The following is a 16722-nucleotide window of genomic DNA, read 5'->3' on the forward strand; positions in this document are numbered from 1 at the left end:
CCTACACATAATACTCACTGTCATACCATCCATACTCCTCTCCTATACATACTGCTCACTATCATATCCTCCTCCACGCTCCTCTCCTATACATAGTGGCCACTGTCATACCCTACACACTCTCTCCACACTTCTCTCATACATAGTGCCCACTGTCATACCCTCCATACTCCTCTCCTGTGCATACTACCCGCTGTGATACCCTCCAGACTCCTATCCTGTACATACTGCCCACTGCCATACCCTCCACACTGCTCTCCTGTACATACTGCCCCATCATACCCTCAACACTCTTCTCCTGTACATACTGTCAACAGTTTTTCTCTTCTCACTCCTCTCCTGTACATACTGCCAACTGTCTTTCTCTCCACACTCCTCTCCTCTACATACTTCCCACTATCATACCCCCCACACTCCTCTTTTGTACATAGTGCCCACTGTCATACCTTTCATACTCATCTCCTGTACATAGTGCCCACTGTTATACCCTCCACATTCCTCTCCCTCACCTGTGCATACTTCCCACTTTTATACCATCCATACTCCCCCCCCCATACCTCTAACACACAAAAACAGTTCTTAAAAAATTATATTGAATATCCTTAATGTTACGAGCTCTAGAATGGGCACACTTTTGTTAGTTCAACTAAAAGAAAATCTTCTCAGCCCTCATATTTGTTCTGTCCATTATTAGTACTCATTTAATTTTGTGGTTACTACTGTGATGTATAGAGGAGGATGTCAGCTACACTAAATGTACCACTTGTAAAAAAAGTATTACTGAAAATATGTTTTTAAATTTTGGCAACTATGCACTTGGGCACTGCCCAATGGCCACTGGGTCTGTAGGGGGCCCCATGAGAGGCTCCTGTGATATTAAAGCGGTAGTAAAGTTCGCTAACATTACTACATTTTAGAGGCCCTGGGGTAGGTTATGCCATAATGTACTAGTATACACAGCATATTAGCACATTAGGATACACTTACCTGTCCGACTGAGCCCTCCAGCACTGCGATCAATCTGGCGGGTCCCGGGCACTTCCATCTTCACCCGTTCTTCCTTCAAGGTTCTGTGCCTTCAGTCACTTGCGTTGCTGTCACTCACACACATGCTCATCCCTGTCTTTCTCCCTCATCCTCCCTCCCTTATTTTTATAAAAATCCCCACCAAAACCCTCAGCACCAGACCCATGATGTTCTTAATCCGGCCCTGCCGTCTCACACCCGAACAAAATAGAGTCAGGCTGAGCTGCACTCAATCATTCACCAGCAAGTTTGTTTTCTATCAATAAATACAAAACTTTATCTGATTGCCTGAGGCAGAGAGATGGGCCAAAGACGTCATGGTCGCCAAAAACATTATAGTGACAGTAAAGCTGAAAATCAACAGTTCAACATCAGGTCACGTCAACAGCAAAAACATCAGGTCAACCTGTACTTTGCCCATGGAGGGCCAACCAAGTGCTATTAAACATCTAAAAACAAAAACGTTATACAGTATCTCACAAAAGTGAGTACACCCCCTCACATTGTTGTAAATATTTTATTATATCTTTTCATGTGACAACACTGAAGAAATGACACTTTGCTACAATGTAAAGTAGTGAGTGTATAGCTTGTATAACAGTGTAAATTTGCTGTCCCTCAAAATAACTCAACACACAGCTATTAATATCTAAACCGCTGGCAACAAAAGTGAGTACACCCCTAAGTGAAAATGTCCAAATTGGGCCCAAAGTGTCAATATTTTGTGTGGCTACCATTATTTTCTAGCACTGCCTTAAAGGGGTTGTAAAGGTAAATGTTTTTTCACCTTAATGCATTAATACAGCGATCAGTACGATTAAGAATGCACTGATTACTGTAAAAATGTCACTGGCAGTTAAGGGGTTAACCACTAGGGGGCAGTGTAAGGGTTAAATGTGACCCAATGTGTGTTTTTTTAACTGTAGGGGGCGTGGCTTGGCGTGTGAGGTCACTGATCATCTTTCCCTATGACAGGGAACAGATTATCAGTGACAGGCTCACTAGGAAGCACGGGCAGAGATTTGTTTACACTTACCTCTCCCCGTTCTTCAGCTCTGTGACACGATCGCGGGACACCGGCAGCGATCGGGTCCGCGGGTCCCGCTGCCATGGTCACTGAGCTCAGGACTGGGTTGCGAGTGTGCCGCTGATGGCATGTGCGCGACCCACTTAAGGACCGCCCTCACGCCGATATACGTCGGCAGAATGGCACGGCTGGGCACAAACACGTACAGGTACGTTGCCCTTTAAGAGCCCAGCCGTGCCATTCTACCGACGTATATCGGCGTGAGGGCGGTCCTTAAGTGGTTAAACACCTAATTAGAGTCATAGGCTCTAATAGACGTCAAAAAATGTAAACAGCGAGCCCCATGCTTGGCACTCGCAGTTCACTCAGCTGTGTTAGGAAAGCGAATGAATATTTGCTTTCCTAACACTGAACCACCTCTCCGCTAATCAAGTGCTCGGGACTGTTACACGTCACCTGATTGGCTGAAATGACAGGCGCTGTGATTGGACACCTATTAGGCATGCAATCATAAGAGTAGACAGGAGGAGTCATTGAGGACATGAAGGAAACCGCTTGCCACCGTCACCTGCTGCCCCACCAAGACGGTAAGTGCCGGGCAGATGGCGGGTGGGGGGCACAGTGGCGGCATTTGACGGGCACAGTGGGCACAGTGGGAGCATTTGATGGCACAGTGGCAGGATTTGATGGGGCACAATGGGAGCATTTGATGGCATAGTGGGAGCATTTGATGGCACATTGGCAGCAATTGATGGGGCACAGTGAGAGCATTTGATGGCACAGGGGCAGCGTTTGATGGGCACAGTGGTGGCAATTGATGGAAACCGTGGCTGTGTTTGATGGCACAGTGGCTGCGTTTGATAGGCACAGTGAGACTGTAATTGATGGGGGTTTTTTTCAGTTTGTTTGCGTCCCCCCAAAGATTTTGAGCACCAGCCACCCCTGAATGGAGCCATCCTTGGACAGCAGCATTGTCAAGACGCACCAGTGGATTTAAATGGACTTGACTTTAACAAATTAAAGCCAAACATCAGCTAACACTTTTTATGCAGTTACAACAACTGTTTTTTGGGATAAAGGTTTTACATAAATGAATAAAACCTGGCCATAGTAAGCACCCCTGTCAGTGCTAAATGGTTTGTCTCAATCCGTATGGAAGAAAAAGAGGGTTTGTGACTGTAAATGAGGTAGATGTAGCATGGCTAATAGATGAGTCAATGTAACAAGACATGTTTTATTCATTAAAAAACATGAAATGGCAATGTAAGTACATACATAATAAATAAGCATAACAATCACATATTATTGACCAGATATTCATAAAAACAATCATAGCAACTTGGAGATGACATATTGCGGTATCGGTTTGTCTCAATCCTTTAACCACCTCAATACAGTGCAGTTACACCCCCTTCCTGACCAGACCAATTTTCAGCTTTCAGCGCTCTCACAGTTTGAATGACAATTACTCAGTCATCCAACACTGTATCCATATAAAACTTGCGTCCTTTTTTCCACACAAATAGAGCTTTCTTTTAGTGGTATTTAATCACTATTTATTTTTTGTGCTATAAATAAAATAAAACGTAAATTTTGTGAAAAAAATGCCTTTTTCTTTGTTTCTGTCATAAATTTTTGCTAATTAGTAATTTTTCTTCATAAATTTTGGCCAAAATTTATACTGCTACATATCTTTGGTAAAAATAACCCACATTAGTATATATTATTTGGTCTTTGTGAAAGTTATAGAGTCTACAAACTATGGTGCCAATCACTGAAAATTGATCACTTCTGATCAGGCCTTCAGTACATCAGGTGTACCTCATTTCTTGAGACACTAACAAGTCAGGAAAGTACAAATACCCCCCAAATGACCCCTTTTTACAAAGTAGACATCCCAAGGTATTAAGTAAGTAGCATGGTGAGTTTTTTTAAGTGCATACAACAAATTACACCCCAAAATACATTCTGCTACTCTTCCTGAGTACGGCGATACCACATGTGGGAGACTTTTACACAGCCTGGCCACATACACAACACAGCACCAACATTGATGTAGTACCTTCAGACGTTCTACGAGCAAAAATGACGCATCTCATTTCTCAACCACCTATTACACTTTTGAATGGTTAATTTTTTTCCAGAAGTTTTTGGAATATGTGGAAAAAAATTTAAACGCATTTTTTTTTTTACACAAAATTGTCAATTTATAAGATATTTCTAACACATAGCATGTATATTTCAAAAATTACACCCCAAAATACATTTTGCTACTCTTCCCGAGTATGACGATACCACATGTGTGAGACTTTTACACAGCCTGGCCACATACAGAGCACTAACATTGATGTAGTACCTTCAGACGTTCTACGAGCAAAAATTACGCATCTCATTTCTCAACCACCTATTACACTTTTGAAGGCCCTGGAGTACCAGGACAATGGAATTTCCCATAAAATGACCCCATTTTGGAAAGCAAACACCCCAACGTATAATCTGTGAGGCATAATGAGTCTTTTGAACGGTTCATTTTTTTCCAGAAGTTTTTGGAATATGTGGAAAAAAATTAAAACGCATTTTTTTTTTTTACACAAAATTGTCAATTTATAAGATATTTCTAACACATAGCATGTATATAGCAAAAATTACACCCCAAAATACATTTTGCTACTCCTCCCGAGTATGGCGATACCACATGTGTAGGACTTTTACACAGCCTGGCCACATAGAGAGGCCGAACATTGAAGTAGTACGTTCAGGCGTTCTAGGAGCATAAATGACACATCTCATTTCATTCCTACCCATCACACTTTTGAAGGTCCTGGACCACCAGGACAGTGAAATTACCCACAAAATGACCCCATTTTGGAAAGCAAACACCCCAACGTATATTCTATGAGACATGGGTTGCATATAGGTACTCGGGTACTCTGATGGGCTGGAGATAGGTACTCGGGTACTCTGATGGCCTGGTGACAGGTACTCGGGTACTCTGATAGCCTGGTGACAGGTACTCAGGTACTCTGATGGCCTGGTGACAGGTACTCGGGTACTCTGATGGCCTGGTGACAGGTACTTGGGTACTCTGATGGCCTGGTGACAGGTACTCGAGTACTCTGATGGCCTGGTGACAGGTACTCGGGTACTCTGATGGCCTGGTGACAGGTACTCGGGTACTCTGATGGCCTGGTGACAGGTACTCGGGTACTCTGATGGCCTGGTGACAGGTACTCGGGTACTCTGATGGCCTGGTGACAAGTACTCAGGTACTCTGATGGCCTGGTGACAGGTACTCTGATGGTTTGGTGACTGGTATTTGGGTACTCTGAAGGGCGGTGACAGGTGCTCAGGTACTTGGATACTCAGATGGACTGTGACAGGTACTCGGGTACTCAGATGAACTGTGACAGGTACTCGGGTACACAGATGGACTGGAACAGGTACTCGGGTACTCAGATGGGCTGTGACAGGTACTCGGGTACCCTGATGGACTGTGACAGGTACTCGGTACTCTAATGGACTGTGACAGGTACTCGGTACTCTAATGAACTGTGACAGGTACTCGGTACTCTAATGGACTGTCACAGGTACTCGGGTACCCTGATGGACTGTGACAGGTACTCGGTACTCTAATGGACTGTGACAGGTACTCGGGTACCCTGATGGACTGTGACAGGTACTCGGGTACTCAGATGGGCTGTGACAGGTACTCGGGTACCCTGATGGACTGTGACAGGTACTCGGTACTCTAATGGGCTGTGACAGGTACTCAGTACTCTAATGGACTGTGACAGGTACTCGGTACTCTAATGTACTGTGACAGGTACTCGGGTACTCAGATGTGCTGTGACAGGTACTCGGGTACCCTGACGGACTGTGACAGGTACTCAGTACTCTAATGGACTGTGACAGGTACTCGGTACTCTAATGGACTGTGACAGGTACTCGGGTACCCTGATGGACTGTGACAGGTACTCGGGTACCCTGATGGACCGTGACAGGTACTCGGGTACCCTGATGGACCGTGACAGGTACTCGGGTACCCTGATGGACCGTGACAGGTACTCGGGTACCCTGATGGACCGTGACAGGTACTCGGGTACCCTGATGGGCCTTGACAGGTACTCGGGTACCCTGATGGGCCGTGACAGGTACTCGGGTACCCTGATGTGCCGTGACAGGTACTCGGGTACTCTGATGTGCCGTGACAGGTACTCGGGTACTCTGATGTGCCGTGACAGGTACTCGGGTACTCTGATGGGCTGGGACAGGTACTCGGGTACTCAGATGAACTGTGACATGTACTCGGGTACTCAGATGGGCTGGGACAGGTACTCAGGTACTAAGATGGGCTGGGACAGGTACTCTGGTACTCTGATGGGCTGGGACAGGTACTCGGGTACTCTGATGGGCTGGGACAGGTACTCGGGTACTCTGATGGGCTGGGACAGGTACTCAAATACTCTGATGGACTGTGACAGGTACTCTGATGGACTGTGATTGACAGGTACTATGAGGGGTGGTGACAGGTCCTCTTTATTGGGGGGGGCAATCAGTATGATTGGTGTACACTGTATGCGGTAACGAGATGTTACCGCAATCTCCTCCTCACACACGATCGGTGTGAGGAGAACCCGGTAACATCCCATTACCGCGGTTTGTTTACATTTTAGTGATCGGCTGTGAAAGGATCACAGCCGATCACGTGGATAACCAGCCGGCCAATGGCTGTTTACCAGCGTCGGTGACGAGCAGTGTTCCCGGGGAACACGCCGCTACCGACGTGCACGCGCAGCGTGATCATGCGCATGCGCCGTGCACGTTCGGGGTGTGACCATCTGTGATCGGCCGTGACTTCATCACGGCCGATCACGTGGTAAACAGCCATAACGAATGGCTGTTCACCCCCTTCGGTGGCGAGCGGTGTCTCCGTGACACGCCGCCACCGAAGAAACAGGGATGCGCGCGCACGATCGCTCGCATTCCCTGTTTAAACGGGAGGCCGTCATATGACGGCCTCCCGCCACAATATGTGCGCCGCCTGGCCGTCATTTGACAGCCGGCGGTCGGCATCTAGTTAACTGCCACTTTTGCCGGACAGCTTAGTCTGCTAACAGAAGTTGAAAAAAAGCCCAAAAAAGAGAAAACAATGCAGCTACCACATCTAAGAATTGGCAGGCTGGAATATAATATGGCTTTGTATTTATTATGGCTTTCATGTCCTCCTCCCCAGCAGCACATTATCCATTAGACAAGAGAAAACAGTTGCCTGATCTGTATCCCATATTTGTAGTAACAGTATCAAACCCCCTCTTCCAGGGAGCAACTAGAAATCACAGGGCCCCATAGCAAAAGGTCCCCCCCCCCTGCAAACAGCCCCCTCCCCCACAAAAAAATGAACTAATGGCATTGAACAACAGATTACCACAACCATATGGCACAGTATCCAGGCAACAGCTTATATTAGTTTACAACAAAGTATGCAGTATACTGTATGCAGCCCCTGAAGGACACACATTGCTGACCTCCATGCTTTCTAACCAATTTCTGTTCTGTTATATAAAATCAAATAGTTCAGCTCACCATAATGCAGAATCATTGGGAGCCCTGAGCATGTCTGTCACTTGCCACTGTCGCTTGCCACCAGATGCAACTTGTCACGGAATTTCCCTTGCCACATCACCTGCCACATGTTGCGGATTGCTCAATTGCCACGTTGCCTGCCACCAGATGCAGATTATCACCTGCCAAATGTTGCGGATTGTCCACTTGCCACATCCCGGATTGTCACTTGCCACGTCACCTGCCACATATTACAGATTGTCACTTGCCACATCTCAGATTGTCACTTGCCACATCATCTGCCACACATTACGGATTGTCACTTGCCACATCCCAGATTGTCACTTGCCACATCACCTACCACACATTACGGATTGTCGCTTGCCACATCCCAGATTGTCACTTGCCACACATTACAGATTGTCACTTGCCACATCAACTGCCATACGTTACGGATTGTCACTTGCCATGTCACCTGCCACACATTACGGATTGTCGCTTGCCACATTGCCTGCCACACATTATGGATTGCCACTTGCCACGTCCCAGATTGTCACTTGCCACGTCACCTGCCACACATTACGGATCGTCACTTGCCACGTCCCGGATTGTCACTTGGCACGTCACCAGCCACACATTACAGATTGTCACTTGCTACATCACGGATTGTCACTCACCACATCATGGATTGTCACTTGCCACGTCGCCTGACACACGTTACAGGTTTTCACTTGCTGTATCACTTTCCTGCTGTGTCCCAGAGTCAGGCAGCAGATTATCAGTCAGGCAGCAGAGAGATAATGTCATCCCGCAACTGCCTGCACAGTGAGAGGTGAACTGCACTGCAGGGGTGCAGGGAGGGTGGTGCGGGCAGTGAGAGATAATGTCATCACTATGCTCCCCCGCCCGCCAGCTCCCTGATTGGCCAGCCCACTTACCCACGAGCCGCCCAGCTGTCACACCAACTGAGCCACCTGACAGCCCACAGGGCCAGCCACGCTCTCACCCATGGAGCCGTCCGGTCTCACGCGTGGACTCGCGGAGCTGCCCGCTCTCACCCACGGAGCCGCCTGTCCTCACCGGGCCCCACTCGCGTGCGGGCCCCATAGCGCTGTGTGTGTCTCTATGGCGGTAGATCCGCCACTGCCCTCTTCCCTTCAGCAGTGACATTCATTTGCCACTCTTCTGTGTTCAAAAGACTTACAGTATTAGAGAATATCAGACCATTTATATGAACCCAGCCTACCTGTACTATCTATGGACAGCAATACTCTAACTAGGGATTCCAATGCAGTGTGGAGAATTATGTTAAGAGATGAGTCAAAATGAAAAGGGAAGAAAACATATGGCATTACAGACCACGTGCTATGCTATTTTCGCCAGCCATGTATAAGGCTCTGCGATGACAAGCAGCATATGGAAATGCTAAAACCATAAATCTCTGAAACCTGGCACTTTGCTGTTGAGGTGGTGCCTATCACTCACATCACTCCTTTCCTACCATAGAGCATTTCACATGCTAGTATAGCTTTATTAAAGTAGCTCTACCGGGGGTTCTAAAAAACAAAAAAACAGGTTGAAAGTTTCCTGTAAGAGAAGAGGTATCATACTCAACACTAAGCCCTTGTACACACGGTCGGAGATTCCGTCTGAATGTGTCCGATCGGAGCGGTTTGTCAGATATTCCGACTGTGTGTGGTATGCATCGGACTGTTTCCTTCGGAATATCCGTCGGACCAAATTTTCCAACTTGCTGGAAATATTTTCCGACAAACTGCTCCGATCGGACATACTCTGATCATGTGTAGAGAATTCCGATCGGACAAAGTGCCACGCATGCTCAGATCAAATTCCTACATCAAAGCTATTGGCTACTAGCCTGAACGTAGTCCCATCGTAACGAAATTACGTCATCACGTTCTGAAAGATCGGATTTTCTGACAACTTTGTCCGACCGTGTGTATGCAACAGTTTCGGACAAGATCCGTCGGACAAAATCCAACGGACAAAATCCGACGGATTTGGTTGTTGGAATCTCCGACCGTGTGTACAAGGGCTAAGGCAGCCCGAGTCTCCTAGCACCCTTCTGCTCTAGGGCTATAGTTCCAGGCTCTTCAGTAATTTAAAAGTTCAGGGGGTGTCAGATAATGGTGCTCCCCATCTACATTGCCTTGTTATTCCTTTTTGTGATCCCTACCTTACTACATAACACAACAGTGATCTAGGGGGGTGGAACAACAGTATGCCATGGGGGAAGCAAGCACCCGACATTCCCAGAAAGGCCAAATGTTCAAAGGTAGGGATGAGTCCACGGTTTGAGTTGAACGTAAGTAAGTTCGAACAACCCATAATGTACTGCAAAATCGCTGTGCATTGATGTCTGATTGGCCAAAGCATGCACCTGACCTGCATACTTTGGCCAATCACAGTGCGCTCTGCTGCATGAGCCATTATTGGCCAAAGGCAGGGTACCTTTGGCCAATCATCGCTCAGGATGATTAAGTCCGCTCCCCACACTATATAAGGCTGCTTACATAGCGGACGTGTTTTGTGTGTGGATGGAGTTATATTGAGCTAGATTAGGTAGGCAGGTTAGTTAGTGGCTTGCAGGCAGTGTATTTAATATGTAAAGTATCTCAGAAAAGTGAGTACACCCCTCACATTTTTGTAAATATTTTATTATATCTTTTCATGTGACAACACTGAATAAATGACACTTTGAATGTCAAGTAGGGAGTATGCAGCTTGTATAACAGTGTAAATTTGCTGTCCCCTAAAAATAATTCAACACACAGCCATTAATGTCTAAACTGCTGGCAACAAAAGTGAGTACATCACTAGGTGAAAATGTCCAAATTGGGCCCAATTAGCCATTTTCCCTCCCCAGTGTCATGTGACTTGTTAGTGTTAAAAAGTCTCAGGTGTGAATGGGGAGCAGGTGTGTTAAATTTGGTGTTATCGCTCTCGCTCTCTCATACTGGTCACTGGAAGTTCAACATGGCACCTCATGGCAAAGAACTCTCTTATGATCTGAAAAAAAGAATTGTTGCTCTACGTAAAGATGGCCTAGACTATAAGAAGATTGCCAAGACCTTGTAAATGAGCTGCAGCACGATGGTCAAAACCATACAGCGCTTTAACAGGACAGGTTCCACTCAGAACAGACCTTGCCATGGTTGACCAAAGAAGTCGAGTGCATTTGCTTAGCGTTATATCCAAAGGTTGCCTTTGAGAAATGAGTGCTGCCAGCATTGCTGCAGAGGTTGGAGGGGTGGGGGGTCAGCCTGTCAGTGCTCAGACCATACACCGCACACTGCATCAAAGTGGTCTGCATGGCTGTCTTCTCAGAAGGAAGTCTCTTCTAAAAATGATGCACCACAAAGCCCGCAAACAGTTTGCTGAAGAGAACCAGACTAAGGACATGGATTACTGGAACCATGTCCTGTGGTCTGATAAGACCAAGATAAAGTTATTTGCTTCAGGGTCATAGGTACATACATAAAATCCCTATTAGCAACACCGTTAATGATGCAAATCCACGCTTAAAATACTGCGTCCATAAACTTCTACATGTTTCACCAAAAACGGCTTCATCAGGAAAAATGGACGAAGTTATTCAAAAGTAATTTTGAGATAAATTCTAATATAGATTCTCAACCTTAGGTGTATAGAAAAGAGAGAAATACAAATCAATAAAATACACATAAACATAAACAGCATTAGATCAATCCAAGATGGCCACATGAAATGCCATCAGGAACATCTATATCAGATGTAGTCTCCCATCCCCATCCAAAATCCCTCCTCTTGTTCCCTTCCCCAACCTCACAAAAAAAAAACCTTATTTTGCAACACTCCATACCTCAGCATAGGTCCAGGGGTGAGCACATACAGGGAGTCAAACAAAAATGTCATCCGACAAAAGTATTTTGCACTCCGTAGTCAAACGCAGCCGTGTTGGGTCACCCGTAGGGAGGGATGACGATGTCAATTTTATCATAACGAATATTGAATAATAATACCTAAGGTACAACATATATAGTTATAGTCCATAATAGTCAAATTCTACCATTTGGAGTCTGACCAATTATTTATGTATATAAACGGGAGAAGAGGTCCATGGACTAAATATAAACAGAGCCCAGACTCACCCCTTTGTTTTCCTAAGTTTACGCTGATTATATCTAGTATCTCTATTGGGAGCTCAAGCATATGGAGGTCAAACACACAGCACACATAGCACACAGTACACCTAAAAATTAAAAAGGGAAAAAAAAGAAACAAATGTAAAAGAGGATATACACGAATATACCTCTATGTAATTTTCATAATCTTATCTGAAAACAGAGGAATTACATTCATAGGGAGAATATCTCACCTCTTAATAAAGTATAGTGCCTTGACACTCACACCTGATAATCAGTTAGTGTGCGTTATCACATGAAAGAGGGAAAGAAGCCAAACCAATGTATCTCCACAATACAAGCTGAGATATGTTCTCAATAGATGGTTTTACTGAAAAAAAAAAAAAAAAAAAACATTTTGTTATTCTTACTTGTTTCTAATTTAATGTCCAGACCAAGCTGGACAATATGTCGCCAGTTCTAATCATAAAAATGTGTTCCTTACCATGTGCTGTCCTCCATGTTGAACCTGAGCTCCACAAGCTGCACACAAAGACTGTGCAGCTTTTATATCCCTCCCCGTTGACGCCAAAAGGGGCATGTGACTCCACGCCACCAATGGCGCCACGGACACTTCAGAGAGGCCCACAGGGCATGGACTAAAACCCGGAAACCGGAAATAACCACTTCTGGTCAGCACAGCCGCAATAATCAAATGCCATGGTGTAAATATACAGGGTGATATGGCGACAGGCAAACCTTGGAGCCATGACCAGAGGGGGCCTCAAGGTGGGCACACGGCGGAAAGGCTCATAAGTCCAACCTACCGTGCACCCTTGGGTGTCCATACGGGGACTCCTATGCAACCTTAAACCCCCCACAGAGTGCAAAAAAACCTTCTTATAAAAGCATAATAGGAGATTACTCCAAGAAGGGGCCCAATGCTCGTTCCCATGGCCGTCCCATGGCTGTCTTGATTACTATATACAAGCATCTGAAAAACAATATACAAAATTATTCGGCAAATATTATACATAAAGAAAAAGGATTATTATACATAAGTTTTCCTCATGTGAATAAATACACATCCTCCTCTCTGCTCAGGAAGCCACCAGATAGCCCACATCGCCCGCCCACGCCCCACCACCGTACATGCATGTTTGTTGTATGGGCTCATAACAGAACCGAATATAGTAACTTTCAAAAGGAGGCCAATTCCCTGAGAGATCGTTTATTAATTAGGGGCTATAGTAAAAATTGGCTCAAAAAGGCATATAACCGCGTGAAAAATCAGGACAGATCAATGGTGCTATATAAACCCTCTTGGAGTAATCTCCTATTATGCTTTTTTTTTAAGTTTTTTTTTCACTCCGTGGGGGGTTTAAAGCTGCATAGGGGTCCCCGTATGGACACCCAAGGGTGCACTAAAAGTGCACTTGGAAGTAAAGTCGCTGTAGATCCGAGGGGTAGATCTGAAAAGAGGGCAAGCTCTGCTGATTTTATCATACAATCATGTGGAACTAAAATGCTGTTTTTTATTTTCCTTGCATGTCCCCCTCAAATCTACAGTGACTTTACTTCCAAGTGCACTTTCAGGTGCACTTGCAGTGCAAAGTGGATTTTTCTTTAGTAAATAACCCCCTATATCATTCATAAAGATATTTAAATGTAAGGGCCCCCAAAATGGGAAGTTGATGTATTTTCTGGATCTCCAATGTAAATTTGTCCTGCCATCCCGCATGCTCTATTAATTCTTACAACTGTCCATGCAGTCAGAGCCCATGGTGCTGCGACAGATTTGTCACTATCACCCACACCTGTTTTCCATCTTCTCTTCTCTGCAACCAAAACTAAAGGTTTTATATCTCAGTGTTACTACATGCTCGTGATGGAATACCCAAGGGCCCACCCCACGAAGGCAATGTCACAGTGGGAGGAAGATGTGGGGATGTTGACAGGGGACCAGTGGGGGAAGGCCTTGCAGTCGGCTAACATGTGCTCCCTTAACCACTTTCAGACCGGACCATTTTGCTGGTCAATGACCAGAGGTCTTTTTACAATTTGGCACTGCGCTGCTTTAACTGGTAATTGCGCGGTCATGCAATGTTGTACCCAAACAAAATTTGCGTCCTTTTCTTCCCACAAATAGAGCTTTCTTTTGATGGTATTTGATTGCCTCTGCGATTTTTATTTTTTGCGATATAAACGTAAAAAGACCGCAAATTTTGAAAAAAAATGATATTTTCTACTTTTTGTTATTAGAAAAATCCAATAAACTCAATTTTAGTCATACATTTAGGCCAAAATGTATTCAGCCACATGTCTTTGGTAAAAAAAAAGTCAATAACTGTATATTTATTGGTTTGCGCAAAAGTTGTCACATCTACAAACTAAGGTACATTTTCTGGAATTTACGCAGCTTTTAGTTTACGACTGCCTATCTCATTTCTTGAGGTGCTAAAATGGCAGGGCAGTACAAAACCCCCCCAAATGACCCCATTTTGGAAAGTAGACCCCCTAAGGAAATTGATAAGTGGCATGTTGAGCCCATTGAATATTTTATTTTTTTGCCTCAAGCGATTGAATAATGACAAAAAAATTTTTTTTTTTTTTTTTTACACAAAGTTGTCACTAAATGATATATTGCTCACACATGCTATGGGCATATGTGAAATGACACCCCAAAATAAATTCTGCTGCTTCTCCTGAGTACGGGGATACCACATATGTGGGACTTTTTGGGAGCCTAGCCTTGTACGGGGCCCCGAAAACCAAGCACCGCCTTCAGGCTTTCTAAGGGCGTAAATTTTTGATTTCACTTCTCACTACCTATTACAGTTTTGAAGGCCATAAAATGCCAAGATGGCACAAAACCCCCACAAATGACCCCATTTTAGAAAGTAGACACCCCAAGCTATTTGCTGAGAGGCATGTTGAGTCCATGGAATATTTTATATTTTGCCACAAGTTGCGGGAAAATTAGAAACTTAAATTTTTTTTTATTTTTTTTTTCACAAAGTTGTCACTAAATGATATATTGCTCACACATGCCATGGGCATATGTGAAATGACACCCCAAAATAAATTCTGCTGCTTCTCTTGAGTACGGGGATACCACATGTGTGGGATTTTTTGGGAGCCTAGCCGCGTACGGGGCCCCGAAAGCCAAGAACCGCCTTCAGGTTTTCTAAGGGCGTAAATATTTGACTTCACTCCTCACTACCTATTACAGTTTTGAAGGCCATAAAATGCCAAGATGGCACAAAACCCCCACAAATGACCCAATTTTAGAAAGTAGACACCCCAAGCTATTTGCTGAGAGGCATGTTGAGTCCATGGAATATTTTATATTTTGCCACAAGTTGCGGGAAAATTACAAACTTTTTTTTTTTCACAAAGTTGTCACTAAATGATATATTGCTCACGCATGCCATGGGCATATGTGAAATGACACCCCAAAATAAATTCTGCTGCTTCTCCTGAGTACGTGGATACCACATATGTGGGACTTTTTGGGAGCCTAGCCGCGTACGGGGCCCCGAAAACCAAGCACCGCCTTCAGGCTTTCTAAGGGCGTTACAGTTTTGAAGGCCATAAAATGCCAAGATGGCACAAACCCCCCCCAAATGACCCCATTTTGGAAAGTAGACACCCCCAAATTTAGGGGTACACTAGTGAGACTAGGTAATAAATGGCGGGTGCCCTGAAACTATAAAAAAATAACTAACCAACCAGCGTCACCTGTAACAGTTATATGGTGATCACTGGTGAAAGGGTTAACTAGGGGGCAATCAGGGGGCTTTATGCGGTAGTATATGGGGGTCCCTGGCGCTATAAAAAGCTGCGGCGATCCTAAATACCTACCTGCCTAACTAGCGTCACCTGTCACACTAATACAGCGATCAGAAAAACGATCGCTTATTAGGCTGGGTTCACACTGGAGCGATGCGGGAACGCCACGAATCCGCGGCGGGTTCCCGCATCGCATGCCTCCCGGCGGCAGTTCACACTGCCCTATGCGAACTGCTGGGAGTGTCAGTGAAATGTTAATGACACCCCCAGATCAGTTCGCATATCGCAGTGCGATCTGCAAACTCGGATCGCATGGTGTGAACACCCATGCAATCCGATTCTGCTGTGGACCAAAAAAAGGGTCCCGTGCGAATTTGCGGCGGGTGCGGCGCGAATTCAGCCATACTATCTGTATGGCTGAACTCGAATCGCACAGAGATCGGATGTGATTTGCACTGCAGTGCGGTGCGAATCACATTCGTTCTCATAAACCGCTGCAATGTGAACCCAGCCTTAGTGACACTGGCGACGGGGGGTGATCACGGGGTTAAACCTTTATTGGGGGGGTTAGGGGGGTACATTAGAACTAAAGGGGGCTAACCCTAACTGCCCTAACAGTTATTACAGTCACAAATGACACCAATGCAAAAAAAAAAAAAAAAAATGACATTGGTGTCACTGTGACTGGGGGGCAGGGGTAATTGGGGGGGTGATCGGAGGGGTGTGAGTGTGCCTGGCATGTTCTACTGTGTAGTGTCGTGTTGGTGCAACTCACCGATCCTCTCTCCTCGGTGTCGGAACGAAAAATACCGACACGGAGGAGAGATTACATCACTTCCTCTCCTGTGTTTACATTACAGGAGAGGAAGTGATGTCACGGAGCATTTTCATTCGTCGGGAGTGATCGCGAGGGGGTGGCCATGAATGAATGGCCGCCTCCTCATCCCGGATTGCTCCCGAACGAATACCGACCGCCGCAGGCACCGGGGGGGGGCCCGATCAGGCCCCCCACCCGCGGGAAGGCAGGGACGTACAGGTACGCCCATATGCCTGCCCGTGCCATTCTGTCGACGTACATCGTCGTGCGGCGGTCGGCAAGTGGTTAAGCCCCATACACACGATCAGATTTTCTGCTGATTTTTTCCTTCAGATTTACCAAAACCATATAATATGAGGTCAAACTTTAGGAGT

Source organism: Lithobates pipiens, unplaced genomic scaffold, assembly GCF_037356315.1.
Source record: "Lithobates pipiens isolate NorthernLeopardFrog02 unplaced genomic scaffold, aLitPip1_a1.2 Scaffold_16, whole genome shotgun sequence".
Taxonomy (NCBI): Eukaryota; Metazoa; Chordata; class Amphibia; order Anura; family Ranidae; genus Lithobates; species Lithobates pipiens.